We start from the raw sequence: 13,319 nt of genomic DNA, 5'->3' as shown, positions 1-13,319 counted from the left end.
GGGGTCTGCCCAGACCTTGTCTCCTGATCTCGGTCCCCAAACACCTCCTCCAGATGCACATTATCCCCTCCCAGATCAGAATGGTCTTGTGTTATCCTAGTTTTACTTGTTCCAAATCCTGGCTGCACATTAGAGAAATCCAAGGAGTTTTGTTTGCTTTTTGTTTTGTTTGTTTCATAAGTACAATGCCCAGTGACCACCCTGAGAGATTCTGACTCACTTGGTCGGGAGCAAAGCCTAGGAACAGGCATTTTCAAAGCTCCCTCAGATAATTCTGGAGGATATTCAAAGCACTGCTTTTTTTGCTTTCTCCTCTATTGTTCCGGCATAAACTAAATGCCAACCTTCCTTCAGGGTCTTCCTTTTAGAATCTCAAGATGTTTTTCTTAGCTTTTGCAGACATTGGCTCTTGAAAATAGAAAGCTTTAACTTCCAGACTACTGTTTCTCCCATGGACTTCAAGGGCCTATTTTGGAAGTCATAAACAGAACAGTGGCTGTTCCTTTGTGTCTGACTTCCTGCCATTACAACCTTAGCTCTCCTGAAGGAGAGGCATTCTACCTGCCCAGGAAACAGCCACACACAGGAAGAGCAGAAAGGAGGGCACAAGGGTGAACACTGCCAGGCATGATCATGCAGTGCTCACTCCCTTACTGAATGTCTCCTTCCCTTAAGCATCCTTCCGTTGAGGAAAGATTTCCTCATTGATAGTCCTCCCAGCAATCATTACGAGGTTAGGGGGGCACTAGTGGTTCTCTCCACGGACGAGTGAAATGGCCTGAGCCACAGGGATTATTTAGGAACCTCGAGGTTCTCAGCCTCAGCCTGGCACTGCAAGGATGCCTGAGAAAGAAAACGGAGACATTTTTACTAACATATAAGGAACCCTCAGAATCCATCTTATTTGTCTATTCAGTGATCCACGGTGAGCACAGCTACTCATGGAAGCCTGTCCCACATATGGATGTGTACAAAATGTCCTGCCTCACAAGCTTGGGGTTCAAAAACAGGCCACTTCTCCTAAAATATGCAACCTGATTGCCTCTGTCCCCAGTGTGCTCCCTTAAGAATGTTTTCCTCTGATGAGCCCCCAAGCCTCGTGGACTGCCCTCTGGTGCAGCCCCCAGAGAGGAGCTGGGACATCTGCTCTGTCTCACCACTGCTGCTCTTGCTGTTGCCCTCTGAGGTCGCAGTGGGGAGCAGGTGGTCCAGAAGCCTGTTGCGGGGCCCCCGGTGTGCACCGCTGTCACAGGACAGTGTCTGCTTAGGCTGCAGAGGGGAAGCTGCTCCCCACAAACCTTACAATCAGCTCGTAACCATGCCTGAGAACACCCTGCAGTGTGGTTTGACCATCATCATGTGCCATAAAAGCAGGTGCTGGGAGCTCACTCTTCTGTGTGACTACAGGCTTCCTGGCTCTCTGGCAATCATGAGAAGCCTGTCAGCATCATGACCTGGTAGGACACAGAACTCTCAGCTGTGACACACAGGAAACCTTTCCCTCAAGATATACCACAGATCACGATACCAGGTGCGAAAAGAGTTTTGAGCTTCAGTTGCATCCATGTCCACACCAGCCTTCCCAAACCTCAGCAAGGGAACATCACTATCCTTAGGACTAAAGGGCCAGCTGTAGTTTCTCTCCGAACCATCCTGTGGGGCTGGATTCAAGTCATGCTCCTTTGATACCGAGGTTCAAATACAGAAGTTGTTTCTTACATGGTTGATGTCCCAGGGAGGAAAAAACAAGAGCCCCGGAGATTCCATGACAGTATTCACTCCACATCTGCCTTTGGAGACCCTGCTTCCCCAAGGCCCCACCCCAAATCTGTGCCTGGGCCATGTCTCCAACCCCAGGAACCCGACCCAAGAGGAGCCTCCCCTCCCCCCTCCCAGTGCCACCTTCCCCTCAGAATAACAGAAATTGTAATACTGCCGCTTCGTTTCCAGTCACTCAACAGACAACCACAAGATAGTCTGAAGTGGACTATTTTCCCAAGACCCAGACAAGTAAGTCTTATCCATTGTCACCTTCCTGGATGACACAGGAATGACAAAATAGAAAGTAGATGAAAAATACTGACTTAGGTCAACTTTGTTAATGTGTAGATGAGGACACTAAAGCCTTGAGGATTCTGTACTAGTGATGCAAATGTAGCTGGCGGTCTGTGAGAAAGCTCCCCTCCAATTGCATAGTCTCCTGCTGTAGGATCCATTTGTGCCTACGAAACATTTTATTGCTATAAGCAAATTGCACTGGGCGCATAGAATAGTCACCTCTGAACACTGTACACAAACCCAAAGTATGATTAACAAATACTATTTGTCCTATTATCAGCCATGCACTGGCTAGACAGTCCACTGAGTTCATTTTCTTTCTCTCTTTTTTTTTTTTTTGTTTTTACCTTCTGATGGGTCAATGGGAAAGTACAAGCCCTAAGTTAAATTCCCTGTTAGTTTGGACATACGTGCCTCTGCTTCCCATCATTTCAGTGTAGCCTGTTTACTTGTAAATTATGGGTCCTGTGAAGAGCGTTATTGCATTTCCCATTTGCAGTTGTCTACACTTTGCTATCAATATTTCCCCGCCAATATGCAATTCAGAGGCTGTTGTGCTGACACTAATGCTAATGGTTTATATTATACTCTGTTCCACTACAGTGCACATTTTTTAAAAAACCTAAAGAGCCCATTTTGCAGATGTTCATATAGCCTCACAGCAGAGCTGCTTATATTCTGCACCGAAAATAAGCCTAGACATCCTCCCTCTTTCAGCCAGCTGCAATTCAGAAATTTTGCAAATATCTAAATTAATGGAGTCCTGAGTCTTTCACTACATATTCATGGTCCAAATGAAGAACAGCAGCCTTGTGGATGCGAATGAACGGCGTGCTTACAGCAACATCAGACCAAGAAGCCAGAGCAGAGCAGCTGTTTCCAGCATGAATGAGCCCCGAGATCACCATCACTGAGCTGTCCAGCGCTGTGATGTCAGACTGATCACAAAAAAAGGAGCCGCAGAGGCAAAGCCGCGGGGGCAGCACATCTGTCCGGGAGCATAACTCACCCCAAGACCTGGACGGGAGCACGACAACTTGCTTCTAAAGGGAGAAGGATCCTCGGTGAAAGCAGAGCAAACTTAATCTCCCTGGAGCTCAGTAGGAAGTCAAGAGAACACTGCTTATTGATCTCATCCCACAACAACGCACTTCTGTTTTATCACCAGTAACTACCCTTTGTGAGTCTTTTCAGGAACTCGAGGCAGCTAAGATAAGAACACATTTTTCCCTAGTCCTTTTAACTAAAAATGACTTATAGGTTAAAAACGCACACACCCCCTTATAGAAAACCAGCAAAGCAAGCTGTCAGGTACAGGACTAGCAAGTCTACCTGCTGTGGCTGAGCTTTGTCCTGGGTATCGATTGAATGTGAGCCATAAGACAAGCTTCCTCATCTCTCCCAGTCTCTGTGTCCTGAATAGAAAGCTGCCATCGGACCTCCTGGGGATTCAGAACTTGTAATGAATGGAAATGTGCTTCAAATGAGCAGATCGTGCTGAGATGCTTGAAAAAAACATGACGAATGAATAATAAACAGAAGAGAATTGACAATATTAAAGAAGCTATGGATACCTGGTCATTCCAATTGTGCCTCTGGAAGATGACACTTCAGTGCCAATTCTGAGTGACTGAGCTAGAGTCCAAAACCCACAAGCACAGGACTTATTGCAAGTTTTCATCCGCTTTTACACTGGAGCTTAATGCATTTTCACATTCATGCTCACAGCCTTGTCTCTCCTTTTTCCTCTTTTCTTTCTTTTTCCCCCCTTTTTTTTTTTGCAGTGCTTTACATGCTGTGGTGCCTAATTTTAAAACTTACATATATGTCCAAAAGAAGGCAAGTGTAAAGGAGGAGTCTAGCATCATTTGACATATTACCATTTTGCTGGCTTGAGATAATTAAGGCAGTATCACAATAACTATTGGTCATTGCTTTTCACCATTCGTTTATCTTGAATTATGCAAATGACAGAACCAAACCGGCCAGCTGAAATCAGTCCCCCACTCCCTTCCCTACTTAACCTCCAAACTTCCCTACTTTGAAAATAGCTGCATTTAGAGTTGTAGGATGATAATGAGCCAGATGAAGCTGACATGTAGCATAGAAGGAGCACAAAGAACTCCTACATATTGGAATTTTTTCTTTCTCTTCTTTTTCTAGAGCCACAAATTGAGTAGATCCAAATTTTGTGGAGCCTATAGATTATACAGTTGGGGGGCCCTCTTTGAGAATGAGAATATATGGAGTTTTTCAAAAATATATATCCATGTCAACACATTGCTGGGGCCCTTCCCAGGAACTTGAAAGGGGCCTGTGTAAGGGAGGAGCCCTGAAGGATAAAATAAATCTGCCCTTAGCCCCATGTGACGGGGCTGGCATGGCTTCATGTCCCTCACTTTTCCGCACATAGCCATTTAGCCTACTTATCATGATCCTCTCCCACTCTTTCCCATGATCCTTTCCCTTCTATTACATTTTTTTCCAGAGCCTGGGCAATAGATGGATTCTGCAGATAGTCAGAACACACTCTATTTGTAAGACAAAACCCAATAGGGACAAGCCCTCTTTCTGGAAACCTCCAAGAAATGATCTTAAGGGAAAAAAGGACCAAGCACAATGAAATTATTTCCTTGATTTGAATTTTCAAACTGTGCTTACTTTTATGATCCAAATTTTAGATGGAAGAAAATCAGAGATCAGCCTCTGCCAGTGACAATTAAGAAACCTGTCAGTTCCATCACAAGCTATTCATGTTTATTCCCAAGAAAAATTTGACCAAGGGCCTGGCAAATTCTCATTTTAATTAGAGCAAGGAGTGAATTAGCAACTTTAGCTGCCAGCACAAACAGAAGCCTAGAGAAGCCAGTTTGCTCCCTTTGCAGTCAGCGACATCACCCACCTCCAGTGCTTGCTATCTCTCTGCATATAGAGCAGACACCCAGGGGAACGCTGAGGAGGAAGTGAAAGGAGATGCAGCTGCTGTCAAGAAAGGGACGCTGCAGCTTTTGCAGTCCCAGCAGTATACCTAGCCCAGGACCAATCAGGATGGTAAGTCACTTAAATACTCCACAGAGGACCCAGCATACTCATAACAGCAGAGGTCAGGAAATGGGCAGCCTTTGGTATATAACCAGGGACAGCTAGTGGCCTAGCTATGGATCTCTGAATCAGCATCTATACCACAAGTTCAGCATCAATGCTGTGATATCAACATGGTTTTAGTCTACCTTGAAATTCAACCAGCAGATGGAAAAATACTCTAAGAGATTGGAAAACTATTGGAGTGCTTAATGTTCTAGCCCAGGCATTCTATAACAGGACTTCTTCTGGGATAATGAGGTCATCTTCTCCACACCCCTCGCTCCCTTCCAAGCCGGCTCTTCTTGTGATCTCTCACTGTCCTCCCCAAGGCAGCAACCTCTGCCTCTGCTGATTCCTCCCTCTCTTACTCCCCACCTCCAACTTGTTGTCAAACTCCGTCAATTCCAACTCTGATACGTCCCTTGAATCTGTCTCCTTCCTTCTTACTTTCACTGCTTCTGCTTTCATCGGGACTCGTGCTAATTTTCCTCTGGATTGTGGCATTAGCCTCCTACTGGTTTCCCAATTTTCAAATTCTAATTTCTCCAATTTGCCTTCAAATCGTCAATAGCTATTTTCTGAAGCACAGGTCTATATGCTTTGCTCTGTATGTATATTTAGAAAAACTTTCATTGGCTCCTCATTGCCTAAAAATAAAAATCCACTGTTCATCATGGCCGCGATCTACCTCTGCAGACCCAGTTTACACCTCTGTCTCCCATGCCCTCTCTGCTGTGGCAACATGAGGTTCTTTCTGTTTTCTCCTTTATTTTCATCTCCATGCCTTTACTATTTTTCTGCTTGAAAAACCTCTCTTCTTCATCAAGGTCCAGCTTAAATATTGCTTTTTGTATGCGACTTCATCTGACCCACCATCCTCCTAATGGAGTTAATATGTCCTTCCTCTGGCCTCTTGTAGTATCTCTCAGGCTACCTTAAAAGATAATTATCTCTGTTCATGTAAACTTGTTGGACGTGACGTTCCATCCATTTCTGTGTCCCCATAGCCCAGCCCAGAGCTGGCAAGTAAAAACACTCCATGAACACTTGCTGAAATAAATCTTCTCACCAAATGCCAAGGATTGACCGTGGAGCAGATTTAGAGCTGAGGACTGTGCTCATCTTTTGCGACACTGCTTTTAGAGTGTTGGAGTGTGACCGTAGGAGCGTGGGGAGGAGGTCAGAGTCACTCATATCAAAAGAACTTCACTAATCAGAAAAAGTGGGGGCACTGGAAACAGACACTGCTTGTATCTTGAGCCTGTGATCCTTTTCTTTGCTGTTGTTTAAATCCTGTACCCAAATGTGTCTGATTTGACTTTGGTCTGGTTCTGTTGGGCACAAATTTCTCTCAAAGCAACGTCCCCTGAGAGACTGAGAATGCCAACGTCTCTCAAAACTGATATTCTCTCTATGCCCTCGAGACCCTTCTTGGCTATGAAGCCCGAGCTCCCTTCTTCAGCATTAACTGCCAGCACTGCCACAGTGGGCCAGCTGCCTCCCACCGAAGAGGGACGCCCACGGGCTCACCACACCTCCTGCTTCAGGGAGACAACCCAGGGGAGCTGCAGGCTGCAACCTCCACAAGTTACAACAGAATACTTTCCCAAAGATAATTCTTCCTGTTAAAATACCCTTCCCCCTAGGGTACCCTATTCCATTGTTACATCAATGCGGGGTAAGAATAAAAAGATTTTAATTCTTTTTTAAAAATGAGTCATCTGCAAATAAGCTCTGTAGTAGGTTGTGGTTTTGCTCGTCACTCATGACTGCATTGCTGGGGAGAGGGTGATCCATTCCCACCACTGCCCTCAGACTTGCTATGCATCCCCATAGGTGGAGTATATTCCTCTCATTGCTCTGGCTAATGATATATGATCACACATGCCAGATGCCAGTTCAAAGCAGAAGCAATAAGAGCCATTACACTATATCACCACCAGTTCTCTTGATTTTTACCCTCTACCACAAACAAAAGCATGTCTCAGAGTGGGCCTGTTCCCTGAGCTGGGGTCCATGCTAGGCGACGGGCACATATGGGACAGAGCTTGGCAAAGCCTAGAAGAGCTGTGACTAACCGGAAGCTAATGTGTAACTGATATTTTGCAGTCATTTATCACTGTAGCATGGTTGATAAATACAACAGATCAAAATATTTTTATGCAAATACATCAAAATAAACACACTTTAAGTTGAAAGCTCATATGAATCAATAAGAAAAGACCAAGTTCCCAAAAGATAAATGGGTAGGAGCCAGCCCATTGGTGCAGTGGTTAAGTTTGCATGTTCCACTTTGGCGGCCCAGGGTTCACAGGTTCAGATCCCAGGTGTGGACATGGCACCACTTGTCAAGCCATGCTGTGGCAGACATCCCATATAAAATAGAGGAAGATGGGCACAGATGTTAGCTCAGGGCCAATCTTCCTCAGCAAAAAGAGAAGGATTGGCAGCAGATGTTAGCTCAAGGCTAACCGTCCTCAAAAAAAAAAAAAGATAAATGGGTAAAGGAGATAGATAATTTAGAAAAGAGGCAGTCTATTAATTAACAGATTGTGAAATATTCAGCTTTGCTATTAATTTAAAAAATTAAAGTAACAACATGACTTTTTTGTGAACCTCAAATACATATATTAAAATACTACAAAGAACACAGTAACAGACATCATAAGGCACTGTACTTTTGGGAAAATAATTTGGCAATATGTACAAGAAGCCCTAAATTCTTATTTTTGCCACATGGTTTTTGAAAATGGCATCTCCAGTTTATAAGCCCACCAGGAGTACATAAAGGTTCTAGTTTTCCCTTTTTTTCACCAACAATTGATATTACCTATTGATTTTTCATTTTTGCTCAGTGATACTAACTTGTTTGTAGTCACATATTAATTTGCCTTTTTCTGATTAATAGTGAAGTTGAGAATCTTTCTGATATTTATTACCCATATCCTTTGTCCATTTTTCTATCTGATTTCTTGAGCTTTTCTTCTTACTTTACAAATATTTTTCTGTCAATCAGTTGTTAACCTTGTATAGTTCTTTGATGGACAGAAATCTTTTATTTTCATGTAGACAAATCCATCAATCTTACTCCCAGTGGTTTTTGTTTGTTTATTTGCTTTCATATAGTAAATCCTCCCACATCCCAAGTCGTTTTCTTCTGTTCGATTTTTTCATCTGTTTGGAGACTTTATTGTAAATAATCTTTCCTTTCCCCTCCTATTCCCTGATGTTGACCAAGGTGCAGTTGGTCTATCTGTTGGGTTCAATACCAGAACTGCACTGTTGTTTTAACTATGGCTTTGTGTTATGTCTGAACATCGAGTAAGGCAATTCTGCATATCTGTTCTTTTTCAATATTATCTTAGCACTGAATTTATAGCATAATCTGAAGTAAAACTTTAATCTCTAAAATGATGATTTGTTCCAACTATGAATACGATATATCTTTCCATTTAATATTATTTTATGTCCCTTAACAGACATTTTTTTACATTTCTCTCCTAGGGTCTTGCGTACACTTTATTAGGTGATTTACTAAGTACTTCATCATTTTTGTTCCATTTAAAATGGCACCTATTACATTTTTAGTTGGTCTTTACTGATATAGGAAAATATTAATGAATTTTGCATCCAGCAATCCTACTGATCTCTGTTGGATTCTTTATGAAGTAATTATTTTCTCTGCCTTTTCAAATAAAAAACTGACTGACTTTTTCTTTACTTATTACAGTATCAAGGACCTGTAGTACTCTGTTGGACAACAGCAATCAAATGGTCATCCTTGTCTTTTGCCCAACATCAAGTGTAATGTATTCAAAGTTCCTCTGTTAAATATGTAAGTTCTTCATAAAGAGCTTTTATCATCTAGAAGTTTCCTTTTAATTCTAGTTTTCCAAGAAGTGTGTATTCTAGGGAAATCCTGCATAGACGCACAAGAGAACTTGAGGAGGTTTATCACAATTGTTTGAGTGTCAGGAAAGTGTTGGAGATGATCTAGGTACTCATCACTACAGGAATGGACAAATAAATACGTCTTAAAGGCAATTAAATAAAAAGAAAAACTCATACATTTACCCACGTTACCATTTCCAGTGCTCTTTATTCCTTTGTATATATCCATATTTCCATCTGGAATCATTTTCCTTCTGCCTGAAGAACTTGCTTTAACATTTCACTTAGCAGTTGATATAGTTTTGACTTCTCCTTTGTTTTTAGAAGGTATATTTGATGGGCATAGAGCTCCAAGTGAACCTGCTTTTCCTTTCAGGACTTTAAAGATGCTACTCATACTGATTCCAAAGAGAAATCTGCTATCATCCTCTCTTTGTTCCTCTGTACACATGTGACATTTTCTCTGGCTTGCTCTTAATATTTTCTATTTAATGCTGGTTTTGAACAATTTGATCATGATGGGCTTCCTCTTTCTTTTATTGGAGTTCTTCGAGCTTCTTAGATCTGTGGTTTTATAGTCTGCTTTGAATTTGGAAATTTTTCACCCACTATTTCTTCTGTTCCCTCTCCCCATTGAAAGACTCTAATTACATGTATATTAGGCTTCTTGAAGTTGTCTCACAGCTAACTGATACTACTCTTTTGTTTTTTAATCCCTTTTTCTCTGTGTGTTTCCTTTTGGGGAGTTTCTAAGGCAATGCCTTCAAATTCATTAATCTTTTCCTCTGCAATGTCTCATCTGCTGTCAATCCCATACAATGAATTTTTCATCTCACACATTTTAGTTTTAATCCCTAAAAGTTTGCTTTAGTCTTTTTTTATATCATCTGTCTCTACTTAACTTTTTAAACAGGTATTATAGTTTTCATAACTATTTTGATGTCCTTGTCTGGAAATTTTAACATCTGTGTCAGTTGTTATTTGGTTTCAAGTGATTGATTATGAATCATATCTGCTTCTTTGCAAGCCTGGTAATTTTGATTGGATGCCAGGCACCCTATTTTACCATGTTGCCTACTGGATGTGTTTGTGCTCCCGCAATTGTTGAGCTTTGTTCTGGAACGTGGTGAAGTTATTTATACACACTTTGATCATTTCAGGTCTTCCTTTTAAGATTTGTTAGGCAGGACTGGGGCAGTGATCATTTCAGGGTTAATTATTCCCCACTACTGAGGCAAGATCTCCTGAGGATTCTACCCAGTGTCCTGTGAATTACAACGTTTTCCAGACTGGATGGTGGGAAGAGACACGGTTCCTGGCCCTGTGTGAGTGCAAGGCGTGTTTCCCTCTAATTCTTTCTGATGGTTCTTTCCCTGGCCTCACCCATGTGCACTGATCAGGACTCTGCTGAATACTCAAGGGGCACCCGCTGCAGGTACCCTGTGTTCTGCTTCTATGCATGCAGCTCACTCCTCTCCAGGACTCTGTCCAGCAAACACAAGCCACCTTGGTCTCCCCAGATTCTCAGTTCCATCTGTTCAACTCAGAGAGTCCTCCAGGATCCACGTGGGTTCTCCCACCCCTGTATCACGGTCTGGAAACTCTCTCAAGGCAAGTCATTGGGATCACCTCATTTGTTTCCCATCTCTCAGGGATCACTCTTTTCGTTGTCTGATGTCCAGCGTCTTTAAAACCATTGGCTAAAATATGTTGTCAAGTTTTTTGTTTTGTTTGTTTAAGGGGGTTACTCCTATTGTTCCATCTTGGTCAGACATTATTTATGTAAACTTTAAAAGCATAAAAAATACTGTATTATTTTCAAGGATAAAAACATATAGCTGTATGAACAATGAGTGGAAGAGCATGCATTAAACACGTGGGGGTGGATGTTGCAGGGGCACGGGAAGACTGGAGAGGGCAGATGAAGGGGACAACAAAACAAGCAAGTGAGCGAGGTTCTTGCCTGGGGACGATCACTTGCCGTGATTCCAGGACAATGAGAAACTCTGTGATGGGCACCTGAAGTCCATTTTTTTTTTAATGAGTTAAGCATTCAGCTCAAGTAACTAAAAAAACAACAGAAACACTGAAAGAAAGTATAAGCAAAGGAAAAGTTAAAAATAGATATAAACGACCTGAAAGGAATATCTCCCACCATAGAGATCCAGAACAGAGCATTTAGAGGTAAGTTCTATCATATTTTCAAAGGAACAAAACTCTCTACCTAAAACTATTCCCAAGGATAGAAAAACAGAGAGGAAGCTACCCATTAATTTTATGATGACAGAGTAACCTTAATACCAATGCCGAAAAAAAAATAGCCAAGAGTCCTAAGGTCAGACCTTAACAAATAAGTGTCTGGCTTGGAACATACGCTCCTAGACAGCAAGGAACCTGCTGTAAACCATACGCTGAGCAGCATAGGAGCACCGTGGTAGATAGAAAAGGAGAGGCGTGTCAGGTAGAAAGTTAATGCCATCTTTCAAGCCAATTGCATCTTTACTCCTCCCAAAGCCAGGACATCAGTTACTATAACATCCCACTGGGAAGAGAAGTTCAAGCTTATCATCAGCTTTCCTATGGGTCACTCTAGTTTCATCAGCAAACCTGCATCCTGCCAATATCTCTTCTGACTCTTTTGATTATAAGGAACGAGAACCCACTTAAGTCATGTCATGAAAAAAAATGATGCATTATAAAAATGCATACAAATGGAAGAGAAAGCTGTCACAATAATTCTCCATCTCTTTCTCAGGGACCTTATAATCTCATCAGCCATACATGATGTTGCAGATTCTCAGTATATTTGTTCCCTTTTCTTCGCTACTAAGCAGCTTACTCACTCAATTCTGTCTCTTTTCTGCTCTGTCAGTACATGACTTTGGCTTGCTACAGCCAACTCTTAACTCATGCCCTGATTTCATTTTCAGCTTACCTTACCTACAGCTTACCTTGTAGCTTTCCCATGTTTCTGATTTCAAATTCTTAAGAGAAAAATCCGCCTAATTCAACTCCTTTTTGGAAACAAAGACACAGGTCAAACATCACGGGCCAGCTCATACAAAGGCGGCTGGCTTGGGTGATATGTCTGCTCCTGAGGCCACATTAGCCCAGAAACCTGACTTGAAAGGCAACAAAATGGAAAAGGAGCAAACAGTTTAAAATATGGCTTGACAGGCAAAAAGGTCCATGAACAGGCAGTTTCCCATAGAACGGGTTGAGGGCAGGGCAGGCCTTGGAAGTTAGTCTGTCTAATGTTAGTATTGGCAGATAAAAGAGAAATGGAAGGGATCTCATTATAATGATTCTCTTATGTTGCATTCTGCTGACATTAACAATATCAAATTAAGGCCAGTGTAATATCAATAGGAGCAAAAGTTACACCTATGGAAGTGCATTGAAAAGTACTCATCAGCACACAAATGTTAGGGCTGTTATCATCAGGAATTCAAAGCTTTCATTCAATCTTTTAATAGACATGCCTACTATGTGTCAAGCACTGCTCTGATTGCTGGGGAAAACTAGTCATCGCTTTTCAAATTCCAATCACACGAATGCTGTCATTGTACGTGTCTTTTTAAATCAATTAAATGATTTTGTTTCTTTTTGGATGAAATCTGAATGGCTAATCACAGTTAGTTATCAGCTCCTCAAACCTAACAGCAGACATGGCTATCCTCGAGGGAGACCTCTAAGGGAAACACAGCGAGCTCCAGGAAGTGTATCCCTAATTCAATGTCGCAGCACACACTGCTTTGCATCAGTGGTGAACGGATGCCCCAGGACAGCACCAGGAAACCCTGCTGTTGACAGTACCGTATTTCAAAGGTACTTTAAAACTGACTTCACATTCCCCTCTTGGTACCCAGATATTCCATGGCTCATATACTAGAAGCAGGAATAGGTATATGCTGAGAAAATCCTTTTGTGTACATATACATTTCTGCCTTCGAGATTCTTCCTACATATTAACATTGGGTTTTAATTTGGAGAGTTTTTTCATTTCGTTTTTTTTACTTTATACCACTCAAATGCTGTTTGGTTTTTCTGGATAATACTGAACAGCTGCAATGTGCTACCCAGTGGGATTGCTGAAATTTTTGGCAATTGCTGAAATGACTCCGTATAGACACATATTCACACACGTGGAGACAGAAAAATTGTTTAAGAACCAGGGGACTCCTCAGAATGAAAGATGCCAGCTAAGTGCTAAACATTATTATTTCATCTGAAAGCGGAACGAGGCAGAGAAAAATAATTTCTGGTAAGGCTAAAAATGCCTCAAA

This window comes from Equus przewalskii, chromosome 29 (genome assembly GCF_037783145.1).
Source record: "Equus przewalskii isolate Varuska chromosome 29, EquPr2, whole genome shotgun sequence".
Taxonomy (NCBI): domain Eukaryota; kingdom Metazoa; phylum Chordata; class Mammalia; order Perissodactyla; family Equidae; genus Equus; species Equus przewalskii.
Note: the sequence above shows the minus strand (reverse complement) of the source record.